The sequence below is a fragment of the Haliotis rufescens genome, unplaced genomic scaffold, assembly GCF_023055435.1.
Source record: "Haliotis rufescens isolate VD_foot unplaced genomic scaffold, xgHalRufe1.0.p SCAF_48, whole genome shotgun sequence".
In the NCBI taxonomy this organism is placed as follows: Eukaryota; Metazoa; Mollusca; class Gastropoda; order Lepetellida; family Haliotidae; genus Haliotis; species Haliotis rufescens.
Genome location: NW_025964201.1, coordinates 31100 through 54231, shown reverse-complemented (window position 1 = coordinate 54231; position 23132 = coordinate 31100). Strand labels below are relative to the sequence as shown.

Genomic DNA, 23132 nt, shown 5'->3' with positions numbered 1-23132 from the left:
AACATTCTACTATCTAAACATTCTGTACACAGACAACAACGAACTGCACATTCCACCAGCTAAACATACTGTACACAGACAACAACGAACTGAACAGTCAACTAGCTAACCATACTTTACACAGTTAACAACGAACTGAACATTCAACGAGCTAAACATTCTGTACACAGGAAACTATGAACTGAACATTCCACTATCTAAACATACTGTACACGGACAACAACGAACTGAACATTCAACTAGCTAAACATACTTTACACAGTTAACAACGAACTGAACATTCCTTCAGCTAAACATACTGTACACAGACAACAACGAACTGAACATTCCACTAGCTAAACATTCGGTACACAGACAACAACGAACTGAACATTCCACTAGTTAAACATTCTGTACATAGACAACAACGAACTGAACATTCCACTAGCTAAACATGCTGTACACAGACAACAACGAACTGAACATTTCACTAGCAAAACATACTGTACACAGGTAACAACGAACTGAACATTCCACTAGCTAAACATGCTGTACACAGACAACAACGAACTGAACTTTCCACTAGTTAAACATACTGTACACAGACAACAACGAACTGAATATTCTACTATCTAAACATTCTGTACACAGACAACAACGAACTGCACATTCCACCAGCTAAACATACTGTACACAGACAACAACGAACTGAACATTCAACTAGCTAAACATACTGTACACAGGTATCAACGAACTGAACATTCCACTAACTAAACATTCTGTACATAGACAACAACGAACTGAACATTCCACTATCTAAACATACTGTACACGGACAACAACGAACTGAACATTCCACTAGCTAAACATACTGTACATAGGTAACAACGAACTGAACATTCAACTAGCTAAACATACTTTACACAGTTAAAAACGAACTGAACATTCCACTAGCTAAACATTCTGTACACAGGTAACAACGTACAGCCATGGGCGGCTATTTCTCCAGAACTCTCCCACATAGAAGATGTCTCGGATGAGATTGAGAAATCAATCGGAACACATCGTAGGTAACTTCCATATCTCGAGTATCGTTGAGTTGAAATGAACCGACGTTTATCCGAATGCTTGGTTAAAGGCAAGTAACTCGGTTTGTTTGCGTCCTCCTGCTTCGAGTTTGGCTAACTCAGTAAAAAGGCGGACATATATTCCGGGCCTGTTCGCTGTCAACCGATCTCACGGGGCATAAGGTGTGATGAACCTTGTGTACATAGGCTCACACACAGGGCACATCACACCATGTACCCCTCGAGGTCGGTTGACCACTTGTAATGTGCCGCCGCTGCCTTGCCAATATCTACTAAAATGGTTGTTACATCCGATATTGACATTGTTAACAGAGTTGTTACACCGCCGCTCTTAGAGGGCGAGACCCATGAAGATGAGGGGTAGAATAGGTCTTCAGCAATCAATGTTTGCCGTAAAAGGCGACTATGCTTGTTGTAAGAGGCGACTAACGGGATCGGGTGGTCAGGATCGCTGACTTGTTTGATACATGTCATCGATCTCAATTGCGTGGATCGATGCTCATGATGTCAATCACTGGATTGTCTGGTCAAGACTCGATTATTTTACAGACCGCCGTCATATAGCTGGAATATTGCTGAGTGCGGCGTTAAACAACAAACAAACAAAACAAACAAACTTAGAGGGCGAGCCTCCATGTCTAGTGTTACCATTATGGGTTCTGGCAATGACATTGTTAGGATAAGACATTGATCAGACGACTGACCAAATATTATTTTGTATATTTTCAGTAACAACATTCACACCACTTTATATGAAGCACAGTTACTTTTTCCGCTAGTATATATATGTTTCCTTAATAGAATCGCTTTCGCTATTCATTATCGGCTGTTAAACAAGTGCGTGCCATGTAAAGCAATGGTTTCAGGAGCATTGTATAAAACACACTAAGTCTTAAAAAAGCCAGATTCATTTTTCCTCCTTGTTATCACGAAATATTAGGTAATGATTTGAAAATAGGGAAGAACTGAAAGTATAATGTAAAATCGAATATAGAAAAGGTTATGTCTCTGTTACTGTACACGACCGATCATACTCATACATTTCCGAGTATGTCTCATATTTTGCCTAAGGAAACAAGGCCTGGTTTCTTGTAATTGAGGGTCTGGTGGGGTGAAATGGGGTTTAAAATAACGTCGCGTCCAAGATTATTGCACTTATATAGCCACATTCATGCACGCGTGTTTGTGTGTGTGGCTGCTTGTACTAGTCGGGACTGATGCCGATCTATAGTGCTAGCACACTGAGATACCAAGCCGCAGTTTAACATGAATGCCCTACTAAGGCACAGTATACTGACTCCGAGCCGACCAGTCCCCCTTAATGCCTAGCGCCAGACAGAGTAACAACAAGTACCATATTTTAACGTCTTTTGGTAGGACGCAGCCAAGCCCAAATAATATGCTACTAGCAAACAATAAGATCAATTATACATTATATTTTCTATCTGCGTACGGGCAACAAATTGCAAGGATGTCATAGTTACTTCACTGTTCACGGTTCTGTGTTGGATCGAAGCTTGTTCTTGTCGATGGTTAGGTTTGACAGTGACAGAGGGTTGGTGTTAGGTTGGAGGGCCACACTGTAGTCGGGGTCGTCCTGGTTGTGGATATCGGGACTACAGCTCTTTGTGGAAAGTTGGCGAGGGGGATCCGTCTCCCGATGTTGATGGGGTAAGGAGTAGATGGGCTCAAGGGCGTCATTCCCTTCAGGGGTAAACCGTAGCGAAGGTGAAACAAAGGCCGGGTTGCTTTGTCTCCTGGGTAAAAATAAAATTTATAGATGGTTCTGTGATAACAATTTAATAATATACGTATATTGATTATTATAAATAGATTTGTCTGTATGCATATCATGAATTTACACATTTCGTTTCGGAAAATATAGATTTGTCTTGCCACGAATGTCTTTCATATTAACACACGTCCATGCAATAAAATGTTTTGGTGTGGTACCATATACAAGATGAAGATAATACCAAAAGTCACAAATCCAACCAAAAACCCAACAGGAAGGAAAACAAGCTGTGATCCATCTGAAACATAATTTGACAAATTTGTACATTTTAAAGGAGGTATATATATAACTTGGCACACCAGTTGGTAGACGAACTTTACCACAGACGTGTCCGAAAGTATACAATATTATTCTATTAATCGAATCAAACAGATACATGCACTTACCAAGAACGGCGTTACCTGGTGGCACTGATTGCGTCCTATCGGTGTTTGAAGCTGCTTCTCTCGGCGAAAAAAAAATCGATAATCGATAATAATATCATTTAACCAAGCAGTTAAGCACTTCCTTTTCAAACGTGATATGACGAAGTGTGAAATATAATTCGTGTCATTATTATTCTCGTGTCGTTATTATTGACAGAGGGTTGGGGTTAGGTTTGAGGGTAGTACGAGTATCTGTACTTTACTGAGAAAGTGTTATCCCAAATATAACATTTGTTACATTTGACTTCTTTCTAAATGGCATTGTGTTTTCGTATTATTATTCTCCTGCTGATCAAGAATATTTAGATTATCGGAGTGCTGACGTTTCCCAAGAAAACACACTGGTGTGTTTGTTATACAGAATTTTAGATTTTTAGAAGAATAGTTGTCTAATGTCAGTCTCATAGACATGACATAGATGATGATATTATCATGATTGCCTTACAATAGAATAATCAATAATGTGTCATGGGGTTGAACCATTTACACTCTCTCATTTACACTTCATACGAATAAACATTCCTTTTTCCATTGGTGAAGATAATATAGAGTTAGGCGTTGGAGTGATTGTGTTGTGTTACAACAACCATTAGAAAGGTGGAAGTAGCAAAGGGCATACCTGTACATGCGACTGTGACGTCAGATCCGTTGTGTCCTGTGGAAAAAGAAGTAAATTAATTAATCAATTGGCCTCAATGGTATACATTTGAACTATTATTACTATTTTATAATCAATGGAACCTTGTGAAAATTATTACCTTCCACTGTCATCCATATTTTGTCAGGGAGATAGTCTCGGATAACATCCACCTGTAAACTCCACTCTGATTGGCTGATGTTAATCTCCTCCATGAAGTGGACTGCCAGGTCGCCACCATGGATTGTGTACACTGTACGTGTCTTGTCCCTGATGGACAGTGTGGTCACGTTGCTGTTGCCCAGTCTGACGTCCAGCAGGGTGACGCGGCTCGCAGCTCCTCTGACTGTACAGGTGCAGGTGCTTGTTTCCAGAGATGACATCTTCAGTCGGTTGCTGCTGATGTAGACCTCCTTGCCCGTTTTGGTCTTGCTGTCACACAACAAGACACTCGCAACTTGATCTGAAATTATATGCTCTACTTGTCTGAGAAAGTAAATAATTATAATTCGATTTGTCGATGTTATACTTTTTATACAAATAATAGGAAATATGTTGCCATTATTATCCATTTTGTATGCTTGCACACGTTTAAAATCAATTCCAAGTAACCAATGATAAAATTGAATACACAATGCCATTTAGAAAGGGGTCAAATGTAACAAATGTTATATATTTGTGATAACACTTTCTTAGTAAAGTACAGATTCTCATACTTTTTTAGATTGAGTCCCGTCTGAAAATAATTATAATCTTAAGATTATTCTCATATGCCAAGATTATACAAATATTGTCACAATTGTTAGTGTTTACATGGATGAGTACACTCCTTGGAAATGAGAAGGCTTTGTGAAAAATGTTAAGACAGCTGTGGAGTGGTGATATCAGATTCCGATCACACGATAGATTACTCAGAAAGTAATGTTCCCAGGTGCCAGTGATTGAATCAAAGTGTTTCAATTGTTCATAACACATTAACCACGTGGTGATTCCATGTTAGAATAGATCCCAGTTATCTTGTGGAATGAGGTTAGGGTGGGCAGGGTGAATCTAGCGTAAAACAAACAAATAATCTTTTGGAGTGTCATCACATGTTTTAGGTCAGTCTGTTATTACGTGTACAATATGAATGCAGAAAGGAATAAAACAGAATATATAATACAAATGTGAGTGGTGAGGGTAGGACCACAACGTCTACAACGTGGAGCATACTCTTAACATTAAAACTTGCACTAAACATTTCCATAGCTATATCAAGCTCTTTACCTTTAACACACTGATGCAATACAGCCAGATGTGACGGGCGTTTCTTTCTCTCTCCTACTGGGAGGTCCTTCAGACCATGGACAGAGGAACTCGTGTCACTCTCCAGGATACAATACCTCTTCTGACTACATTCCTCCAGAACCTCCGTGATCGCTGCCTGATAAGCCCTCTTCTGATGCACACCCGATGCGTTTAGCAAACATTCCACAACGTCATAGTATTCATCATTGAATTTTTCTACACAGGATCTGTAGTCTGCACCCATGTCGTCGCCGTCCTTACTTACATGCGCTCTTTGCAAGAAGTGTTTGACCAACACTGATTCATTTCTGGGACACTTGATCTCTTTACTCCCCTCATTGTAACAAACGCTAATAACGTCCCCTTCTATTTCTGCCACATCCACTTTGTCACAAATGAGGGAACCTGAAGTATAACAGAAAAAAGTGCATGAGATTATTTCACAAAGATTATTGATTTGTATTTTAAATTCAGAAACAGGGACATTCAGGACAACGTCAGTGTGAAAAATGAGTATATATTCAACGCAATAACAGAGTCACGCAGTTTTCAATGTGCAGAAATAAAGAAAGTTTATGACAAATACGGCTGACCTAAACAAGTATTAGGCACCTTTCAGAGGAGAAACCTGTATACCTTGAAGCAGTGGCACAAGACCAAATAGCGTCCATTCCTATTTGGAATGAACGTTGGAATGCTTTGGAAAGATCGCTCATTCCAAACTTTCCAAAGCTTGGAAAGATCAATCTTTCCAAAAAATCCAAAATTGGAATGGCAACATTTCCAAACATATTTCCAACATTGGAAATGTTTGGAATGACTTGGAATGGTTTGGAATTGTTTGGAATTGTTTGAAAATATGGTTAGAAGGAACAAGTTAAAATATGTTTTATCAGTAATTTGAACAATAAAAAGACTATGAATTAGGGGCTTTCGGGGCTGCTTATTTAGTAATTTTGAAATTTTGAGATTTGGAAAGAATGCCAAGAGTAGGTGGGGGACGAACTAATTAGGGAGATGTGTGTGTTGGGTGGTTGTTAGATAAGGTAGTTTTGGTTTTATTATTTTATTTGGGGTTTAAATGCGACTAATTAGTCCTGTTTTAATTAGGTATAAACCTAAGGCTTTGAATTTTTCAAATTTATTTTATGGATTTAGGATTGATTCTGTGGTAAGTCCGGTTTTAAGATTTAGGGTGGTCTGTAGTGTTGTTCGATGTGTTTGGTAGTGTGTGCAGTGAATGAGTACGTGTTCTGGTGTTTCTTGTTGTTTGCAATGTGGGCAGTTTCCTGTTGTGTGTAGATTAGCTATTTTACGGTGATTATTTAGTTTGGTGCGGCCTGTTTGTAGTTTAGTAATTATTCTGTCGATTTTTTTGGATGGGTGTAGTATTTTTGGTTTATTTAGGTTTTTTTGAGTACTTTCCTGATTTGGCTATTTAAGTTTTGGTATATATTTTGCCATTTTTTGTTGATTTTTTGTTTAGTGAGACTTTTGATTTCTGATTTTGAGCTGGGTAAGTTTAAGCTTATTTCTGGGAGTTAAAGGGCTGCTTTATCTGCCTTTTCATTTCCAAAGATTACTATGTGAGCGGGGGTCCAAATGAACTCTATTTGTTTACCTGCCCTACTTAAGTTGTTTGAGCTATTGAGTATTTGATTTATTAGTTTGGGGTGGTTTTTAGTGTTTTTATTTTTGAGGGCTTGTAGTCCACTGAGGGAGTCGGTTAGGATGAGGATTTTTTGGTTGTTTTTTAGATTGCTGATGGTGTAGTGCTGAGACAACTACTGACTGATATAGAAGATTTAACGTGCGCTTTCCCACTGCAGCGTATTTCGCACACGGGCCTGGCCGGACCATTTAGTGTATTCCGAAAAGGGTGAAAGTGGTGTGTGCAACCCAAGAGGGGGCTTTTAGGGGTTGCTTATATTGAATTTTTGAGATTTTTAAATTTGGAATAAATGCTGAGGTGGGTGGAGGAGGGAACTAAGGGAGCCGGGTGAGGTGGGTGTTTGTATGTATATTGGATTTTTGGATTGGTAGATTAATTAGTTTTTAGATGCGCTTAATTAGGTCTGTTTTGATTAGGAATACGCCTAGGGCCTTGAAGTTTTCTAGTTTATTTTGAGGGTTTAGTATTCCATCTAGAGTAGGAACCTTATTTAGATTGAGGGTGGTTTGTAGAGTGGTTCTGTGTGTTTGGTAGTGGGTGCAGTGGATGAGTGCGTGTTCTGTGGTTTCGGGTTGTTTGCAGTGGGGGCAGTTGCCTGTGGTGTGTCTTTTAAGTTTTTTTAGGTGGTTATTTAGGTTCGTGTGTCCTGTTTGGAGTTTTGTAATTATTCTGTCAATTTCTTTAGAGGGGTGTAGGATTTTAGATTTGGCTAGTGGTTTTCTGAGCACTTTTTTGATTTGGCTATTTGAGTTTTGATATTGATTATGCCATTTTTTGGTTATTTTTTGTTTGTTTACACTTTTAATTTCTGATTTTGAGATGGGTAGGTTTAGGCTTATTTCTGGTATATTAAGAGATAATTTAGCTGCTTTATCGGCGCTTTCGTTGCCGTAAATTCCTACGTGGGCGGGGATCTACAAGAAGGTTATTTGTTTGCCTGCTTTTGTTAGGTCGTTGGAGCTTTTAAGTATTTGGTTTATTAATTTAGGTCTTTTTTTGGTATTTTTGTTTTGGAGGGCTTGTAGTCCACTAAGGGAGTCGGTGAGAATTAGGATTTTATTGTTGTTTTTAGATTGTTGGTTATGCAGGGCTGAGGCCATGCCCATAAGTTCGGCCGTGAATATAGATCGGTTGTTAGGGAGTCGGTAAGATTGTGTGGATATAACTGGTTGTGTGGTATGGACTCCGAAGCCTGTGTGGTTGGAGATCGGGTCTGAAGATCCGTCAGTGTATATGTGACACCCATTTGGCCAATTTTCGTGTATGTATGCAAGTGTGGTGGTTTTAGCTATGTTTGGGTCGGTTTGTTTATTTATTTGGTTAGCTAGCGTTGTGTCTATTTTTTGGTATTTTGAGTTTAGGGGTGAAGATATTTTATTTTTTGCAGTTTTGTTTAAGATTTTGAGTTTGGTGTTCATTGAGGTAGTTAGTTATTCTTTGGGATATTGGGGTGAGTAAGGGGTGTTTGCGAGCTAGAGTTTGGTTTCTTGGGCTTATGTTTTGGTTAATTATGAGACAACTAATAGGTCTCAAGATTAAGTATTTGGCTGGATGGCAGCTGCCATTTAATTACAAAACAGACAGTCGTCTAGAGCTGTGAATCTTCTGTTCATTGAACAATTGGAATTAAGGAAGTTATCAATAATTGTTTTAAGATAAGATAAGTTGTTTACAACATAATATTATGATGTCAGGACGTACTACAGTCAAAACCATATATTTTAAAATCAATTTTATGACAGACTATGATTTCCAAGTCCCGATTAGCAAATCAATGAGGTATCAGTTTCACCACATGTGCACAGACCGCCTATACTTATATATATATTTTTCATAACTATTCTCCAGTTAAAGTCCTATCCTCTTATCAAAAAATCTGTGAGAGTGATCATCATTAACGAAACTCATTCTCGTCAAAGAATACAGAACAAATGAAGAATCAGATGCATACATTTATTGCCATGCTTCATTCATCACGAAGTAGATTTACATACATTTGTGAATAGCACTTAAACTGTGATAATGAATTTTACCATTGTCGATATTATATTATAAATATTAACCATAATATGGATTTCCGAATTTATCATACAATGGGTAGGTTTCTCGGCAGGATAAAGCCAACGGATAAAAACGATATCCGTTGGGGTCATATGCGGATAGAGATGCAAATATCAAAGGTCAAGTAGGGACTACTTTCGCTGTTTATAAACAAACATGGCGTCGCCCTCGTCATTCGGCGATCGAGTCAGAATTAACCATCCCGAATCTGGATAAACTACAGGGATAAATGTTATCATTAACAAAAGAACAGTCTAATATACTGAAAATCAGTGTCCAACTGTGACGTAGCTAAGGCATTTTATAAGTTTTAGCAACTTTGGAGATATACATTTCGAAGAATTTTGCGAGGGCACGAGGCCTAGCCAAGCGGGATCAGTAGCCATATCTGTGCTTGTAACCCTCTGCGGCTTGAAACCTTCTCCACAAATTAAAATAGTTGGATTTGGCCGAAATATGTTCGAATTGTTACCTTGTTTCGTTTTGTCGCTTTGTGTACATCTGACTACACTTCTTAACGTTATGGCTAGACAGACCGACTGTCAACAACGTCTGACCGTGGCCGTGACGTCTCATAGACTAGGGTTAGAGTAGCTTCCCTTTGACAAAGGGCAGTTACTCTAGCGGACAGACCGATGGATTGCCGCGAAAGGCAAATACAAACAATTGTTGTTTTGCGTATATGTTCCTTCGCCACTGTATAAGAAACAGATTTCAGTTGGAACTATATTGGCTACTGTCACTGTCCGACTGACACATCACTTACCCTATGACGTAGTATATATTAATGCGCGTATTCCGGGAAAACTCGCAATGTTTCGGTAATGATTGTGAGAGAGGGAAAGCAATTTTGAAGCACAGAATTAAAGAATGACATTATATGATAAAGAGGTTATCACGCTTGTGTGTTTGGGGATGGTAAATATCCTGTATTAGGAATAAACACTATGTATTTGGCTCGCCAAGGCTCGCTAAATACAATGTTTATTCCTAATTCAGGATATTTACCATCCCCAAACACACTCGCGTGATAACCTCTATATATAAACGACTCCAAACGTTGATGTTTCAGACAAAAACAAAGTCAGCTGTCTTTCAACGTTCAGGGGAAAAGGGTTTGCTTTCACAATTGAACATTTGTTTTCACCAAAGGACAATCAAATCAAGCCCAAAACAGTAAAAATAGACATATATGGTTAGCGACCGCCTTTATACAGCGAGGGGGGAAATTATGACTGCCTTCACAAAAACATTCCAGCCCTTAATTACCGAGGCAGCTGTGACGTAGTAGCATTACATTCGCTGCGTTTGCAGCATATAAGATGTGTAATCTGTTGAGTGACTAAAGTAATATTACGGCTGAAATCTTACTTGCATGGTTGTTTTAATAGAAAACTTACGGTTTAAAAACACAATTGTTCTTATATAATGTTTTTAGGTTTGGTTTATAAATACAAGAGAAGGTTTTTTATTCAAATAAAACTTGTCGAAAATACAGCTGAACAATAGAAAAATAAAAATAGGAGTTGTGAATAGTGATAAATTTTAATTACATCACCGTGTCAATAATTATTGATTGATTCCGTCAAACAACTGTCAAACCATTTATTGCCATGTACGTACATTTACACAGGAAGTCGGCGCTGTCGGAGGCTCCAGGTAAATAGGCATCGTGGTTTTATGACGGGAGATCAGACGAACCGTGAACCAGGGGCATGCAACGTAATTACACCTAAAGGTGGTAGAACCGGGGTATTGTCTCTTGGACTGGCTAATTGACCATACGTATAATTGGTAAATATATTCGTTTTGACACCCGTGTTTCATGCGCATCCCGGCTCATAAGCAGAATACAGACAAATGAGGCCCCGTGATCAGCGGAGCGTGAACAACATGGATGCCGCCTTCCGGCCGTACCGAACAGTCAAGCTGCGATCTCGGAACTGAATCCAATTGCAAGCGGAGACAAGATTACTTCCCTTACCCAAACATGATCGTTGCTCAGAAATGTTCAAATCTATCTTCAGTAAATCATGAAATTAATGCGAGCATGACATTTATGCGAAAAATGCGATCGTCAGTCCCTCTCATTATTTTAATATGTTTCATTTCATCATGATTAAAAAGTTAGTCACTTATAAGGTTACCACGTTGAAAATGGAAACGATCGTTAACAAAAACAACAAAATGTATTCTCTCATCACTCAGCCTAACAGTGATATAACTGCAAATTAAACAATCAAGTACGCTAAAGTATTACACATGGTGGGTGGAGGACCAGGGGCACTTTGAGTTTGACAGGTGTCATCAACTGGTCAAGTAACATCACGGTTTGTATATTCACGTTGATTAGACTGGCGCCAACTAATCATGACGGCGTCTTCAGAACAGAACAGAAGGTTATCTCCCAAAACCCCTACATCCCATTTCCCCTACAACCCAGTTCCCCTACAATTAGTTAAAACAACACGCGGCATTTACCTGTCTGGCATTATGAACTCACGTAAAGGAGAGATAAAGGTCTGGAGTAGAGGTAGTAGAAATGAAAGGGGTAGAGCTTTAGGGGATTAGGGGACTTAAAGGAAAGTTTAAAAAGAAGAAGAATTAATGTAAGTGTAATGAAAGATGCCTGTATGATGAGAAAACAATATTTAGCAATTACAAAAACAATAGGAAGAAACAATTATTACACTGAGAAACTGAGATGAGACGATTTACAGTTGAGATGGCTAGGTTTAGTATATAGATACTTGAAACTGACTAACGTGACCCCCTAAAACTACTCCAGGCACTACTCAAACTATACAATCTCATCTACCTAAACGGACAGGTTCCTACTCCCTGGAAACAGGCCCTAGTCATACCAATCCCTAAACCTAATAAACCAGCTAATCAAGCTAACTCATATAGACCAATATCCCTAACTTCAAACTTATGTAAAGTAATGGAATCAATGGCTAAAAATAGATTACAACATTACTTAACCCAAAATAACATCATAAACCCAGATCAAAGCGGTTTCACTCCTGGCCGCTCAACCCTAGATAACCTCGCCCGACTAGAACAAGATATTAAGACAGGACAACTAAATAAACAATATACCACAGGCATCTTCTTAGACTTCTCTAAAGCCTTCGACATGGTATGGCACGATGGGCTAATACAAAAACTTAAAAAAATAGGACTCAAAGGTCAGATAATAAACTACATCCAGGACTTCCTAAACAATCGTAAAATAACCGTGGGTATAGACCAAACTCTATCGGTCCAATGTCCCCTAGAAAATGGTACTCCACAGGGCAGTATCCTCAGCCCCACCCTCTTCAATATAATGATAAACGATCTATTAGAGGGCCTATCCCCTAAAGTAAACACATCAAAATTCGCGGATGATGGAGCCATCTGGATCCGCACTAAAAGCATGAACATGGTCCAAAATTTACTCCAAAAATCTCTTAATAAAATACAACAATGGGCTGACAAATGGGGCTTCTCCCTTAACTCAGAAAAAACAACAGGAATAGTATTCAAACATAAAAACATGAAACCCGCCTCCCCAAGCCTCCAGCTAAACAACCAAACAATCAAATTTCAAAAACAAACCAAATTCTTAGGACTTATTTTCGATGAACATCTCACCTGGGATGCTCACATCCAAAACCTAACAACTAAATGCAGTAAAGACCTAAACACCCTAAGATGCCTAACTGGCTCTAACTGGGGAGCATCCAAAGATACCCTCCTCTCTCTCTACATATCACTAATTAGATCAAAACTAGACTACGGCTGCGCCATATACAACACCCTAAACAACTCTCTATCTAAAAAACTTGACTCAATACAATATCAGGCTCTCAAACTAATTACACGCACCCAACATGGCACCTCCTACACCTCACTTCAGGCCTTAACAGGAGAAATGCCACTAAATCTACGCAGGGAACAGCTAAGCTTAAATTTCTGGGCCGCGTCCCAATCAAACCCTCTCATCCAAAACTTAATAAACCAAAACATCAGCCCCAAAAAACAAGCTCTAGCTCGTAAACACCCCTTACTTACCCCAATATCCCAAAGAATAACAAACTACCTAAATGAACACCAAATTAAAAATCTTAAACAAAACTGCAAACAATCAAATATCTTCACCCCTAAACTTAAAATACCCAAAATAGACACAACACTAGCTAGCCAAATAAATAAACAAACCGACCCAAACATAGCTAAAACTACCACACTAGCATACATACACGAAAATTGGCCAAATTGGTGTCACATTTACACGGACGGATCCTCAGATCCGACCTCCAAACACACAGGTTTCGGAGTCCATACCACACAACCAACTAAAACCACACAATCCTTCCGACTCCCAAACAACCAATCAATATTCACGGCAGAACTAATGGGCATGGCCTCAGCCCTCCATAATCAAGAATCCAAAAACCACAAAAAAATCCTAATACTTACCGACTCCCTAAGTGGACTGCAAGCCCTCCAAAACAAAAATACCAAAAACCGACCTAAATTAATAAATCAAATACTTAAAAGCTCCAACGACCTAACTAAGGCAGGCAAACAAATAACCTTCTTGTGGATACCCGCTCACGTAGGAATATACGGTAATGAAAACGCCGATAAAGCAGCTAAACTATCCCTCAAAATCCCAGAAATAAGCTTAAACTTACCTATCTCAAAATCCGAAATTAAAAGTGTAAACAAGCAAAAAATCACAAAAAATGGCATAACCTATATCTAAACTCAAATAGCCAAATCAAAAAAGTGCTCAGCAAACCACTAACCAAACCAAAAATTCTCCATCCATCCAAAAAAATCGACAGAGTAATCACTAAACTCCAAACAGGACACACCAACCTAAATAACCACCTAAAAAAATTTAAAAAACACACTTCAGGTAACTGCCCACACTGCAAACAACCAGAAACCCCAGAACACGCACTCATCCACTGCACACACTACCTAACACATCGAACCGCATTACAAACCACCCTCAATCTAAACAAGGCTCTAACTCTAGAAGCAATACTAAACCCACAAAATAAACTAGAAAACTTCAAGGCCTTAGGCGTATTCTTAATAAAAACGGAACTAATAAAACGCATCTAAAAACACAATAACCTACCAAATCAAAATCACATAAACAAACAAACATCCACCATACCCAGCTCCCTTAGTTCTCCTCCCCAATCCCATCGGCATCTATTCCAAATCTCAAAATTCCCAAATTCTATATAAGCAACCCCTAAAACCCCCCTCTTGGGTTGCACAGACCACCTTCGCCCCTTTCGGAAACACATTAAATGGCCTGGCCGGGCCCGTGTGCGAAATACGCATCAGTCGGAAAGCGCACGTTAAATCTCCAAAGTAAGTAAGTAAGTAAGACTAACGTGACATCAACATGGCTGGTCTTCGCAATGTTGAGTTTGTTATGTCACAGAGAGGAAAGCCCCAAATCCTATTTGATGGTTATCTTCACACTAAGAACTCACGACAGTCGGAACCGTGATGAGGAATGCTGCAGAGCATAACCATGCCCCTGAGGATAGCCAGAAGGTCCGGTTTATGAGCACCCCTACTCCCCCAGAACAAGATCCAGGACACGTGGGTTGACGCAATGGACAACACACCAGATGTACCAAGAGCTGTCGCCTTCAACGACTACATCGTCACTACCTGGGTCGACCACGGAGCACGATTCCCTCTACCACTGTGGAACCATCACGGTACAACAGGTCCCATGACGAACAACAACCTGGAAGGCTTTCATAACCAACTCAATCGAGGTCTCCCTCGCCGACATCCCAACATCTACCGATTTGTGGCGGTAGTCAGGAAGGTGGAACAGAGGCAGGAAGAGAGTGTACAGAGAGGTGGAGAACCGTCTCTGCCGCCTGAAGGACGAGTTGAATAGAGAGGTGAAATCCCCAATGCAGTTTCTAGATGCGGTTGGCCATCTCCTTAGGCCGGGATAAAGAGTGAATTGAACATTTGAGATGAAATTATCATAATGTATTATGAATTTTGAAAAATGAACATTTTGTTATAATGTATCATGAATTTTGAAAAATGAACATTTTATTATAATGTATTATGAATTTTGAATAATATCGTAATCGTAATTAAATGTTTATCTCAATCTATTCGTGTTTCTTGGGTTGTTTCATTGTATGAGATAGGTAACAGACTAGGGATTAGCATAGCCATGGACCGTGAACTTTGTTGTCTTAAGCTGTAGGGGAAATGGGATGTAGGGGTTTTGGGAGGTTACCGAACAGAACTTTATTTCTCCCAGGTTTAGGCTTACGTGGATAACGGAAAATTTTGTTTAAGTGATAGCACATTTGTAATTCAATCTAATATACTTTCCTTGATTGGTTATATGGCTGCGGTCGTAGATCCGGATGTATCTAAATATGCTCAGTATATACACAGGGTTTATTGTTATGCTATTAGGATTAATAGATACAATTGAGTATTTATACCCTTGATCATAAAGTTAGTCACTACTTTCACATTTTGATTTGTATGATTTGGGTTATGATTAAATTGACAAAATAAGAAATAATTCCGTGTATATGTGTATTATATATTGTACCCCAATACGTAATTAAATTGTGTATAAATAAGGACACTAGGTTAATTACTGTAATTGATTATTTGATAAACATATTCACATTTGGTTGTGTGATATGTCACAGAGGTAAAGCTAATTCATAACAACTAATTGTCCCATTTATTTGGTTTCTATCTTTTATATGAAACAAATGCTATAACATGGGGTGATAAACTTCATTGGCAATAGACGTAGCATATACTTGTCCACATGAACAGTCTACTCTGTTCCAGATATGTTTATTCATTTTGTCAGCATTTAAATCGTTGCATTCCTGGCTAGATGTTTCATTTGACGAAATCTTGTTCCCTGTTTTGAATTACCGTCAGATAGTTCCAGAACAATTATAGAATTTTCAGCCCTATGTGTTGCGCATAATTCCAAGATAATTCGAAGTTCATATTCTTGTACGAACAATTATCAAAATTCATTTATACCTAGTACTATTATGTACATATGTATATTAGTTCAAATTATAATAATGAGGCCCTCTATATTCTCGAAACGGTCTTTGTTCTACGACAACCGTAAGGCGGTATGGGAAAACAAAATATTTGTTTAATTGTTCAAAGTTCAAAGTCAATGTCATATGATTATAGACAAGGAAGATAAGAAATTAAATATAAAGAGTAGCCACTTTAAATGACAGAATTTCTTTTAGTTAAATTTGCTCATGATTTGGTCTTTTCGTGGTACATAGTGCCAAAATACTCTTAATTATTTACTTTCATGTCATTACTAATCTCACATAAGGTCAAAAGTTGTACAACTTTTAACAGATATGATTATGACATGTTGTATCCAAACATTTCCAAACAAATCCAAACAAATCCAAACAAATCCAAGCTTGGAAATATGACCTTTCCAAATATTGGAATGGTCATATTTCCAATTGGAATGGTGGTATTTCCAAGTTTTGGATTTTTTGGAATGGATGATATTTTGTCCAGTGTGGCATATGATATATTCTATCCCTGACAAGAAACTCCCCCAGAAATTAACTCCCCGACTCTGCATATAAGATTGACAGGAAATAGAGAAAATGAACATTTCCTGTTATTGATCGCAGGGAAAATATTTACTAAAATTCTGATTTCAGTGTCTAATATTTCTCTTTAACATTCATCAAATATCTTAATAGCATATGCATCGCCAGTGAACATAGTTTTGTTTGAAGCCTTATTCAACACTTCATCAAGAAAATCTGAAGATAGTCAGGGAGGGGGTCTGGGATTTTGTTTTGAGACCAGATATGTTTTCAGCTATAGATGCAATACCAGATATTATTAATATTTAAAGCTATGAGCCCAAATTAAAACAAAAAATTAAAAACACATATGCAACAATGTCAAATTGGCAGACATTTTCTGTATTTTTCCAAAAATGTGAAGTATAATTATTTTTTCACGATTTTTCTGAGACAATTTAATTTTTGCGATAAAATAACACCCCAACACCAACACCAACACCAACACCAACCCCAACACCAACACCAACTCCAACCTCAACCCCAACACCAACCCCAACCCCAACCCCAACACCAACACCAACACCAACACCAACCTCTCCAGAATATCAATTTGTCAGGTCTCTAATGGGTCGTGGCCGTTTATAACAGAATATGCATTGCCAGTGAATATAATTTTACTTGAAAGTTCATTTTAAACTTCATTCAAGTAATATGTATTCAGTTGAAACTTTCGTTCCAAACAACTATATAATGCCGCTCAGTTAAAGCCATTCTTATAATCCGAGTATATTGCCTTTGAGTAATACTATCATACTAGTGCAACCTCGTGTGACACTGTTTGCCAATAGTTAGTCATTAAAATTCTCTGTATGCTTTTCAAAGCAATTTGATATCCTTTTATACCGGACTATGGCCTCCAAACAACAGTGTAAGATGGGTTTGAGATAGGCGTCTCTGGCTCCGTTTCCCTCCGTGTCTACCCCTGGATGATCATTTTAAACTCTGTTGCCGACGTCCCCGCAGCCGGCGGATCGCATGATCACAGACGGGGAATTGTCTGCTAAGATGAGTAGTATGCGAACTCAGATGAGTAGTATGCGAGCCAACGTGGCCCAGAGCGTGGCCGAGCTCAAGTTTATGTTTGCTTCATTTGGCCAAACTTAGTAAGTGGAAATCGAAATCCCCGCGCTCTTAGTCGTCTAGGCCCGACATGCATCACTCTTGTAAGGGCAAATCGAAGTCCTCCGGGGACGGTTGTTGGTTGACGTCGGCTCTCTCGAGGATCAGTTATGGTCCACTCCTATAGCGGATCTTCGGCAGGTAATTACTTGGCTTGATCGATGCTCATGATATCAATCACTGGATTGTCTGGTCCAGACACGATTATATACAGACCACCGTCATATGTCTGGAAAATTGCCGAGTGCGGCACAAAACAACAAACCAACCAACCAGAAAAGCCTATGTTTTCTGCCTCTCCGTCGAAGTATTCATCGTCCAATGTTATTGTCCCTCTTTGCGGTGGTGCCTACAATACAGCTGATGACAGAAGTGTCCCCTGGCTGTCAGAGCACTCGGACTACACGGTGTCTCTGCCATTCGAACTCTGCTGGGGAATCTTCATGTTCGGGCCACCCGTGAAGTGGGCAAGAGGATTGCCCTTGACAAGATGGGTGACAAGCCTGCCCGTGTCTACTTCACCTCTATGCATTGAATGACCACCACACGGGGGTGCCCCAGTTGCCTGGTGTTGTTGACATCGATGCATATTTCAGCACTCTTTATCCTCCGTGGTTCCGGTTTACCGTATTCAGGAGGCCGACATTCACCTCGCCATGACCCTGAGATTAGATCGTACCTGGGATGGTTCTCGGTCAGTGTCCGGGAGATCCTTCCCACCACTAGAGTCTGGAGAAATTACCCGACCCGTCCGAGGGGTCCAATCCAGTCTTGTTTCTACAGTCAGTCCTTAATTCTAAAGCCCTCAGTTACTTTGACTTCCTTGATTGTTTGCCCCACTCGGTGTCGGGGTCTCAATGCGGCCGGCTTATAGTCAATGTTCAGATAGCGTAGGCACTGTGAAGCAGCCTCCGACGTCTTCAGCCTTGAAGGAGGTGAAATGGGGTTTAAAGTCGCGTTCAAGATTGTTGCACCTATATAGCGACGTGCATGTGCGTGCGTGCGTGCGTGCGTGCGTGCGTGCGTTCGTGGCTGCTTGTACGAGTCCAGACTTATGTCGATCTTGCAGTGCTAGCACACTCAGATACCATGCCGCACTTTAACATGAATACCCAACTCAGAAACAGAGACGGCCAGTCCTTGTTTTAAATGTAAATCCATCATGCCGAGCGTTAGGCAGGGTAACAACAAATATCATATTTTGGCGTTTTGGTATGACACGGTGAACCCCCGACTTTCCTCTTTCCAAGCAGACGTGCTACCACGAGACCACGGAGGCGGTCTAGTTTGTTTTGGAATCCGATTACGGAGCGTGTAATTTGAGCACTTTCACCTGGACAATTAAATACTTCCTGTGAATGTTATGGTATTCTTTCTCTCTGGAATTGACTTAAAGTGGCTAGGAAAACTGATATTCGCAACGACATTCGATCAACTTTTTCACTTGACTTGACTTCTGAGAAGAAGCAAGAAAATAAGGCTAGATGAGAAAGTGAGGTAAGTACTTATTATAATCAAAGGCAATGATACAATTGTTAACTTGTATGTAAATTCTATTCTAACGGAAAAGGTAACTGTACGTCATATAAAGTTCAATAAAAGTACATGTATTCTGAAATTAAATAATGTATATTTTAATGCGAATGCGTCCAGGAGAACGTTTTAGTTTTAGTTTGGGAGTAGAAGTGTAATGACGGCATAGGACGCCATACCTCTCCCCCTGTATACAACATGTCTGGAGTGAGATTGAGCGACGCCTACGACAGGACCAGAACCAGCTGGCAAAGCTCAATTGGGACAATCATTGGTTGTCATTTGCAACAACAACCCCCAGGCCGTGTTCTATCATCTGGTATATTAAGTGGTTCGCCGCTGCCTGAATCAACGCAAATGATGGTCTTACCCGATAACGACATTGTTAATTGAGGTGTTACACCACCACCCTGCTTGTCTCTCTGCCTCCTAGTCTCCTGAGTTTTGCCAGTGACATTTTATGATACAACATTGATCAGAAGAATGTAAAAATATTATTCTGTATTTTCAGTAACATAAGATTTTCACCACTTTATATGAAGCACGAGGCATGGGTGTCCCTGTGGTAGAAGGTGCTGCAATTAGTTGTGCAGAGTTGCGTCCCTTGGGCACGTCAGAAACCTCTTTGACTGTCGGTTCGAATTCCGGTTCGCCCATATTATGTTACTAGGTTTGTCAGCACCATACACGTGCTCGTGGGTTTCAACAAAGTGGTAAACGTCTGAGACTTGCATCACTTCAGGTTCTCCCCCCATATTAAGCTGAGAGCCTTAATGTAACAGGAATAATGTTTAACGGGAGTTTAATCTCACTCACTCACTCACTCACTCACTCACTCACTCACTCACTCACTCACTCACTCACTCGATCACTCACTCGATCACTCACTCACTCACTCACTCACTCACTCATATGAAGCACAGTAACTTTTTCCGAATTAATTCCGGATTTAAAAATGTCACATAGTGAATAATAATAAACCATTATTAAATCACATACAAATATATTTATTATTACAACACGAAATGAATTTGCTTTTAAAGGAGGTTGTTATATATTCGGATTGTTTCTTGAGTCAGTTAAGATTAGAATTAAAACTTCTTTGAAAATTATGTCAGTTATATCTCAGTGATTACTAACAAGAAGTCAACAATATATCAATCCAACTGTAAATTACTATAAACGATATGTGACATGCTACAAAGTGACTCAACTAACCACCCTCCTCTACATTTTCATTCCTTGTCCAAACAATTTGATGTTTTACCATCAAGGACAATTTCAAAAAGAGCATGCGTGTAGGTTATGTATATTATCAGTTACAGTCAACATCGGAATTGGCAAAGTGGGATAAAATTAATTTTAAAAACCGCAAGAAATCATATTCAACAACACTACACATACGAATAATGTTTAGTTTGTTGGTTTGTGTGTTGTTTAATGCCGCTCCCAGCAATATTCCAACTATATGACGGCGGTCTGAACCAGACAATTAAGTGGCTGACATCATGAGCAACGGTCCACGCCGTCGGGGTACGATGACACAAATCACCAACCCTGATCGCTCAGTCTCCTCTTACGACCAGCATCGAGCTACGCAATTGGCAACTTAATCTGCGAGCCTCACCACCCAAGCCTACGACAAGCATAGGTTGCTGAAGACCTATCCTAACCCTGATCTTCACTTGTCCCAGCGAATAATGATAGTACGATTTGAAGGATTCTTAGAGTTGGTTCTATCAGGATGCAACAGTGTAGACATCTACTTACAGAGACAGGAATTCGCCAGTAACACCAATAATCCAAACACGCTGACCGTCTCCATGGCTGTACGCGAATCATTTGAGTTAATATTTCCCTATCAATTGTGTTCGTGAGTCATATGCAGCAGGTTTCAGATATGGTTATGTCTTTCTACACTTGAATAGAATGTTGAATCTGTCAAAATCCCGCCTTGATGTTTCAGGCTCTAATATTGAAACGGATCTAATATGCAGTCCCGTCATTTGCGTCTTCCTTGTAAGCCGGACACAGGCTCGTTAAACAACTAAACTAAATGTCTATTTCCAAAGGAGCAGGAGCTGTGTAGTGTCGTGAATTAAAGACATAAAACCTTTTCATATTCAAAGACGACTGTGCTTGTCGTAAGAGGCGACCAACGGGATCGGGTGGAAAGGCATGCTGACTTGGTTGATGCATGTTATCGTATCCCAATTGCATTGATCGATGCTTTTGATGTCGATCACTGGATTGTCTTGTCCAGACTCGATTACTTACAGACCGCCGTCATATAGCTGGAATATTGCTGAGTGCGGCGTTAAACAACAAATATAGAAACAATCATAAGGTTTTATGCGTCCCTCGTTAGTTTTTCGGAAGGCGCATTAAACGACATGTACCCCTCGTGATACTGATACAACTTATGTTGGGCGTAAAAGGAAAATGAGGGATACAAATTACATGAATAGATCACTGAAAATCAGTGATGACACCAGGTGTTCGCGAGTGATGCTTTCTCTTGGTACTTGGCAATATACTTTCGCTTTTATCCTTGATAGTTAGACTAGGTCCGGAGTAACCTATGCCTCTCTCGGGAGGCGACAGGAAGGATCGGGTGGCTGGCCTCGGCTGATTGCATGCATCGGCTGCTGAACTGTGTCCACTGTGTAGAACTCAGATGAAACCCACGACCACAGGTAAATAAGAGAAAAACAGAGGACTACAATCAGGGCGTATGTGGGATTCGAACATTCCATCATCGGATCCTGGCACGACTCGGGGACGCAACACTCAAATGTGTGTTTTGCGTCTGTCGAGGAATTTACTGACCACAGGTTGACAGACTGAGCAAAGTAAAGTTTTCAAAACAAGGATTGTTTCCTCTGCATCTACACCAACCAAACTGTCTGGAAGTAAATGGAGAAAGAGACAGGTGTAATTAAACTGTACCCATAGGTTCTTCCATTTTGATTATAGGTAGAAATTGCATAGCTGAGTAAGTTACAGAAGAACTTGAGATTCTACACAAGTCTTTTGTGCCTTGTATAGATAAGGTCTACCTCGAAAATCCCATTTATCTATAATACTTTTCATCATATTGTGCTTAGCATATGCTCTAAAAGTGAAATGGATGCAAATGATCATTACAAATTACAAACATAAGGCTCTTTTCTTTTTGATACACATATGGACAAACACATGGTAGGAGGCAGATTTTATTGCAGGCAGGGCATGGTGAAACGTAGACGAGAAAAACCCAGAATAATTGATAAAATACAGCGGGAAATCAATCCCTTGAGATACAGGTCTTTTTCACAAGTTGTTTATAATAAAAAAGGAATTTATAAGTCAAAAATAATGTCCTGTCAGTTGTCCTTGAATTAACTGTGCTTACATCAAGGGTTCCTGTAATAAAATATGGAAGAGCAGCTCCAATTTTCTATTTTTCGAGCCTAAATCCTTTGTTTAAAATTCAGACCAAGATGTTTATGCACTGTTCAATGCCATTACAAGGTGTTTACAATAACTAAAATCGACAAAACCCTTTCCATTATCCTTTCCCAAACATAACATAGTCTACAAGCACCATGCACAATAAACAATGGTCCGTAGAGTGGAAGGTCGGTGGTTCGATCCCCTGGCCCCGTCACACCAAAAGTTGTTATAAGATGGTTCTTGTTGTTACCCTGCCTGGCGCTCAGCATCATACAGCCATGACTGGTCAGATCGGTGTCTGTTCAATCCGCCTGAGGCCGTGTTAAACTACGGCATGGTATCTCAGTGGGCGAGCGCTGTAAACCTGACATAAGCCCGGACCAGTAGCCACACACATGCATGCACGTCTCTATAGAAGTAAACATGAACAACGTTAAACC

At 39.7% G+C, this 23132-nt stretch overlaps 1 long non-coding RNA gene across 1 annotated transcript; it reads right to left on the bottom strand.

Annotated features, from left to right (window-relative positions):
* Positions 1-5543: 5543 nt before the first annotated feature.
* Positions 5544-21110, bottom strand: LOC125372802. The gene is made up of 2 exons (XR_007218235.1): positions 21028-21110; positions 5544-5616 (listed from the first exon to the last, which is right to left on the bottom strand). It is a non-coding gene; the product is annotated as an uncharacterized LOC125372802 (long non-coding RNA).
* Between the last annotated feature and the right edge of the window lie 2022 nt (positions 21111-23132).